We start from the raw sequence: 6,879 nt of genomic DNA, 5'->3' as shown, positions 1-6,879 counted from the left end.
TCTTGGGTTAAATGCAAAGATGCTTTCATTGGAAAATATTATCCTCCTGCTAAGATTATATCCTTGAGAAGTGACATAATGAAATTTAAATAATTTGATAATGAACATGTTACTCAAGCTTGGGAAAGAATGAAATCTTTGGTAAAGAACTGTCCCACTCATGGACTGACTACTTGGATGATCATCCAAACTTTTTATGCAAGACTGATTTTTTCTTCAAGAAACCTTCTGGATTCAGATGCTGGAGGTACCTTTATGTCCATCACTTTGGGGGCTGCAACAAAGCTACTTGATGATATGATGATAAATTATTCTGAATAGCACACTGAGAGGGCTCCACAAGGTAAGAAGGTAAATTCTGTTGAAGAAAACACCTTTCTTGAGTGATAAGATTGATATCATTATGTCTATGCTTGTTAATAGTAAAACTCATGTTGATCCAAATAATATTCCTTTAGCCTCTTTGGTTGCTCAAGAAGAGCATGTTGATGTGAACTTCATTAAAAACAATAATTTTAACAACAATTCTTATATGAATAATTTTGGTAGTAATAATTATAGGTCATATCCATATAATAATGGTAATGGTTATGGCAACTCTTATGGTAATTCCTACAACAATAATAGAAGTGCACCATGTGATCTTGATAATTCAAATCCTAGAGAAGTTCAGATCAGGAACTCCTGAACCATTTCGTCTTATCAACGGAATTAGGAGACCAATGCCATATGTCAGACTTCTGGAGGTGGAACTTTATCCAACATTGCTGTCAAAGGCAAGAAAGTATGGATTGAACGATAGATGGGTGCAGGTAATTAGATCTCTCATATTTTAATATTGTTTGACAAACATGATACGTTATATTGTTGCTTAATGGCTTCTCAACCTGAATCTTGAATGTGATTGCGCATTTGGTACCTTTTGGATAGTCCATTAGGTGAGTGTTGCATAATGAAACATTTAATGTTCCGTGATGTAGGTTCTCGCTAAGAAGGACCCTGTGCGAAGACAAGTGTTGCAAGTTAAAGGTTGCTTTGCTAGATCAAAAGCGGAAAATCTTCTGGAAGGAGATATGATTCTTGCTATCCGTAAGGACCCTATTACATGCTTCCTTGATATTGAGAATGCTTGCCAAAAGTTGGATCATTCAATAGATTCAGATGGAATGCTTGAGGTGACTATATTTAGGCAGGTGAGAACGGTCTACAATTGAAAGCAAAACACTTTTTCTTTGACAACGTACGATTGAATCAGATATTATTAGTAGTATAATTGTTTTAACATTTGAGCAGGGAAAGGAAATAGACCTTATTGTTGGAACGGATGTAAATGGTAATGGTTCAACAGGCATGGTGAATTGGTGTGGATGCATTGTTCAGAATCCGCATCCGATAGTGCGTGGTCGTGGTTTTCTGCCCAAGGAAGGTCATAGAGTTTATTTCGTTAGGTCAGTGTCATGTTCCTTCAAATATTAGAAACCATCAGGTAATCTTTCAACTGGAACACTGAACTCGGGGTAATGCTTCCGCTGTTCCTGAAAAAAATGGCATACAAAATTTGTCCAATGACAAATAATGTTAAGTTTAACAAGTTTATAGAAAACACTATCAACATCTACAATGCTAAATCATAATCGTTAGATAGTTATTTTTGACAGTTTTTCTTCTACAAACTTGGTCAAACTTTACATCTTTTTACTTTGAATAATACGCCATCGATCTGTTCAGGAACAGATGGACTGATGTTTAAATTTGTCCAGTTTGATTGGAATGTCCAGTCAGAATTTTCTAGAAATAACCCTTTAATTGTTATGATGTCCTCATTCCGTTTCCATGTTTCTTTTTGAGACCACATTCCATTTCCATGTTGTGTGCACTGGTTGCCCTGAAGCAATAATAAATAATGAATACAGGAGCACCATGTAGAGACCTATAATTTTGTTAGTATGAAAATATGTAACAAAGCAATAAATATTCTGGAAAATGAGAGCTGGAACCGTGGCTTGTCAACACCATTTTCTACCTTTTGAAGCTTAAACAATTCAATAAAAAGGGCACACATCAACATTTACATGTACATGTTAGATTTACAGCCGTAAAAGGGAATGAGAAACCAGGTCTTTTATGCAGATGATCTCGTGGAAGTCCCTCGGATAGATATTCTCTCTCTGCTCTCCAGTGGATAGTTGAGGTTAACAGCCAACCGACTCCAGATCTGGATTTTTTATAGAGGTGGTGAAGGTATACATTGTCAGTACTGAATAATATTCTTTATCTTCGGTTTTGTAGTGGACTTCACATGGCATTTGTTGACCTTTTTTTTGTCAGGGATTGGAAGATGGTCAATTTGTTAAGGTGAGAACCATCTAGTTGGATGGAAAATCCTGCTTCCTTACTCTGAAACAAGACCTTCACTACTGACCAACCTGGGAGCTCAGCTTTGATCTAGAGACTGCAACATGGCGCAGAAACAATATAAGCAGGTAAGGAAAACAGAATGATGAATGTTGGGAACAAGGATAGGAGGCTTGAAAATCTGTTAATATTCTCCAAGTTTATCCTGATGCTAATGCAATCTTGCAGGAATTGAGACTTGAAGACAATGATTCCAAACAGGATAGTTGATAGGCAGTCTCGGCAGAACAGAGATTGGACATCTTGTTGTCTACCCAACGTTTTTAGTTACCGACTTAAGCTCAATCAGAAAGTTGAATAGCAATTGAAGTGTGTTTTGTCTTGCAGTTTACATTAATGGCAGGGGCGTAGCTTAGTGTAAGCCAGGGGGGCCACCGCCCCCCACCAGATTTTAACATTGAATCGGATATTATTAGTAGTATAATTGTTTTTACATTTGAGCAGGGAAAGGAAATAGATCTTATTGTTGGAACAGATGTCAGGGATGGTAATTTTTCAACATGCATGGTGAATTGGTGTGGATGCATTGTTCAGAATCCGTATCCGATAGTGTGTGGTCGTGGTTTTCTGCCCAAGGATGGTCATGGAGTTTATGTTGTTAGGTCAGTGTCATGTTCCTTCAAATATTAGGAACAACCAGTTAATCTTTCAACTGGAACACTGGACTCGGGTTAATGCTTCCGCCGTTCCTGGAAAAAATGGCATACAAAATTTGTCCATTGACAAATAATGTTAAGTTTAAAAAGTTTATAGAAAACACTATCAACATCTACAATGCTAAATCATAATCGTTAGATAGTTATTTTTGACAGTTTTTCTTCTACAAACTTGGTCAAACTTTACATCTTTTTACTTTGAATAATACGCCATCGATCTGTTCAGGAACAGATGGACTGATGTTTAAATTTGTCCAGTTTGATTGGAATGTCCAGTCAGAATTTTCTAGAAATAACCCTTTAATTGTTATGATGTCCTCATTCCGTTTCCATGTTTCTTTTTGAGACCACATTCCATTTCCATGTTGTGTGCACTGGTTGCCCTGAAGCAATAATAAATAATGAATACAGGAGCACCATGTACAGACCTATAATTTTGTTAGTATGAAAATATGTAACAAAGCAATAAATATTCTAGAAAATGAGAGCTGGAATCGTGGCCTGTCAACACCATTTTCTACTTTTTGAAGCTTAAACAATTCAATAAAAAGGGCACACATCAACATTTACATGTCGATGTTAGATTTACAGCCGTAAAAGGGAATGCGAAACCAGGTCTTTTATGCAGATGATCTCGTGGAAGTCCCTCGGATAGATATTCTCTCTCTGCTCTCAGCCAACCGACTCCATATCTGGATTTTTTTTATAGAGGGGCGTAGCTTAATGTAAGCCAGGGGGGCCACCCCCCCTCACCAGATTTTTAGCAAGCTATGAAGGAATCCTTTTTGGGAGCAGCTTGGAAGAATTTTTTTAGACTTTTGCCACCCCAAATTCTTGTATTTTGCATTTCGCCCCCCTCATTTTCTCCCAAGCTCCGCCACTGATTAATGGATTATATGTACTTAGGAGTATTCATTATTGCTACTTGGAGTTCATTGAATTGTTTGCTCCACTAATTATCACGAATTAAGCAATCATCAGGGAGTGAGTTATCTAGTCCATTAGTTATCATGATGCAATCATGACAGAATTATTCCAAGACAATATACTGCACCTGAATATTGACAGTGCAAGCAAGAAGATTGTAGTACGTTGTTGGCAAAAACAATTTATAATATGTGGTCTCCTATTGTACTGCATGGTTCAATGGTGCAAAAGACAGGTATGGTGATAGTATTGCATCGGGTGCTTCGGTTTCAAGCTTGATCAGTTCATGTCTAGCAGGCTGCTCCTCTTTTGCCATCTCTCTGCGTTAGATCTATTACGGAGTAGTAGTTTCTCCAAGGTGACAAAGAAGAAACACATACTCCAGCAGTCTAGCGCCTATAAACAAGGCAAGTATAGAAGTGCAGTTGTATTCAGCAGCACCATGAGAAGCAATGCTCACTGTTGAACCATAGGAGGCCGTATGTGTCACGTGTAACTAGTCAAAGGCCCACGATCTCTTTACACGATCGCATGGTGAGACCGCACCTTGGTGTGCTTGTACGGGCATTTATACCCCTGCGATATCAATGCAAAGTGTGTTGAATCCTCCCATCTCTGTCTTGATGGTATGGCTCGATCTGGCCGCCGGCAACTATGCGCAATGGCGCCCCTTCCTCCTGACCGTCATCGGTAAGTTTGGTCTCAGCGACGTACCACACCGCAGTGCGCCGCGTCGACGGCCCGGAGTTGGTCATGATCGACCACACCGTCGTGCACTGGCTCTACATCACCGTTTCGCCGGAGCTGCTCGACGTCGTCATGCAGCCAGAGGACACGGCGGTCACCGTGTGGGCGGCCATCGCGAGCATCTTCCGCGACAACCAGCTCTCGCGCGCCGTGTACATTGATCGACGAGGCCGGAGTGTACAACGCCGTCGTTGAGGGCGACATGTCGATCATGCAGTAGTGCTCCAGGCTCAAGCGCTACGCCGACCTCGGCAGGCAAGCCCGTGACGGAGACGCAGCAAGTCTTGAACCTGCTCCGCGCGCGGCCTCGATCGGGCGCCGGTACCATGCCGCGATCCCGAGTTCCGCTGCCTTCCTTGTTACAGGCGCGCTCCTTCCTCATGCCGGAAGAGCACCGCGCGCCAGCAGGCCGCCCACGCCCTCTACGCCGGCCGCACCACCAACTCTCCCGCGCCGGCACCTGCGCGCACTTGCCCCACGGCCAGGGCGCCTCCGGCTCCAACTCCAACAGGAATCGGAACAAGGGCAAGAAGAAGGCCAAGGAAGGACACATACGTGATACGCCTCGTCATCATCTGCTCGACAGCTCCTCCGCTCATGGACGGGCCTCGTTCAGGCCTGTCCTGTCGCGCGCGTGCTTGGGCCACGCCCTGGCACCCATCATCAGCATGCAGGCGTACATGGCTGCGGCCTACGCCCCCCTGCACCGCCACGCCAGCACGTCCTCCGCACTGTTAAACAACTTAGTCTAGCTGTGTATATCTGTATAGGTCTCCTGGTCTATTCCGTATGTAACTCTGTATAGAGTCCGTTGTATGTACGTTGATGTATGCCTCATATATAAAGCACACCTGCGGCCCTGTTAGGGTTACGCTGCCCATATTATTTTCATATGGTATCAGAGCCTACGCTCTTCCAAAATCGCATCTAGATCGGAGCCGCCGCCGCCGCAAGCTTCATGGCGTTCACGTCGTCTTCCTCCTCCACGACGACCGGCGCGGCAGCCCTCAACATCTCGATCTCGGAGAAGCTTACCCGAGACAATTTCCTGCTATGGCAGACCCAAGTTCTTCCTGAGATCCGCGGAGCCCAGCTGTACGGTTTCCTCGATGGGTCGGCGGTGGAACCAGAGAAGACCCTGAAGACGAAGGACAGGGAAGGGGCTGAGGTGACAATTCCCAACCCCGAGCATGCGCGGTGGATAGCGCAGGACCAGACGGTGTTAGGTTTTCTGGTCAGGAACATGGCGAAAGAGGTCTTGACACAGATGGTTGGTCTCCCGACGTCTGCAGCTGTCTGGAAGGCCGTGGTGGAGATGTTCTCCGCCCAATCGCAGTCCCGTGTGGTGCATCTTCGCACCAAGTTGAATCAATGCCGCAAGGATGATAAATCTGGACAAGTTTATCTGGATGAGATCAAGAGCCTATCTGATGAGATGGCTGCGGCGGGAAAGCCCTTGGACACGGTGGATGTGATCTCATACATCCTTGCTGGGCTAGATGATGAATATGACGGCTTTGTTGCTGCGATCAATGCACTTCTCAAGGCAGAAAAGCATGTGAGCTTGAGTGATGTCTATTCTCAGTTCATGACATATGAGTCTCGTATGGAGGCTCGGAACAACGGTGGTGGATCATCGGCGAATGCTGCAACCCGTGGTGGTCGCGGTGGTGGCCGTGGACGTGGTCCCTCTCATGATCAGTATCGCGATCAGCAACCGTTCCAGTACCGTGACCAACGGGGTGGCTATGATCAACGCAACAATAACTACCGTGGCGGCTACAGAGGTGGCCGAGGCAATGAAGGTGGGCGCAACCCACAAGGAAATCGTCCCTATGGAGGTGGGCGAAGTGATGACATCTGTCAGGTTTGTGGCAAGACTGGCCATACAGCGCTGAACTGCTGGAAAAGGTTTCAGAAGAACTATCGGGGCCCTGACAAGTCTGCTGGAGCAGCTTATGGCTCTGGATCCTATGGAGTTGATACCAACTGGTACAGTGACTCTGGCGCTACGGATCATGTCACGGGCGAGCTAGAGAAGCTTCATGTTCGTGATCGCTACAATGGGAACGAGCAGATTCATACAGCCAGTGGTGCAGGTATGGATATTCGTCATGTTGGTCATTCTGTAATT

The 6,879-nt window shown here is 44.4% G+C and overlaps 1 non-coding gene and 1 pseudogene across 1 annotated transcript; both read left to right on the top strand.

Annotated features, from left to right (window-relative positions):
• Positions 1–652: 652 nt before the first annotated feature.
• Positions 653–2,590, top strand: LOC139831830 (protease Do-like 7; annotated as a pseudogene).
• Positions 2,591–6,197: 3,607 nt separating this feature from the next.
• Positions 6,198–6,346, top strand: LOC127305006 (small nucleolar RNA Z247). The gene has a single exon (XR_007853667.1). It is a non-coding gene; the product is annotated as a small nucleolar RNA Z247 (small nucleolar RNA).
• The last annotated feature ends 533 nt before the right edge of the window (positions 6,347–6,879 follow it).

The sequence above is a fragment of the Lolium perenne genome, chromosome 5 (assembly GCF_019359855.2).
Source record: "Lolium perenne isolate Kyuss_39 chromosome 5, Kyuss_2.0, whole genome shotgun sequence".
Taxonomy (NCBI): Eukaryota; Viridiplantae; Streptophyta; class Magnoliopsida; order Poales; family Poaceae; genus Lolium; species Lolium perenne.
Note: the sequence above shows the minus strand (reverse complement) of the source record. Positions and strands in the feature narration are given on the sequence as shown.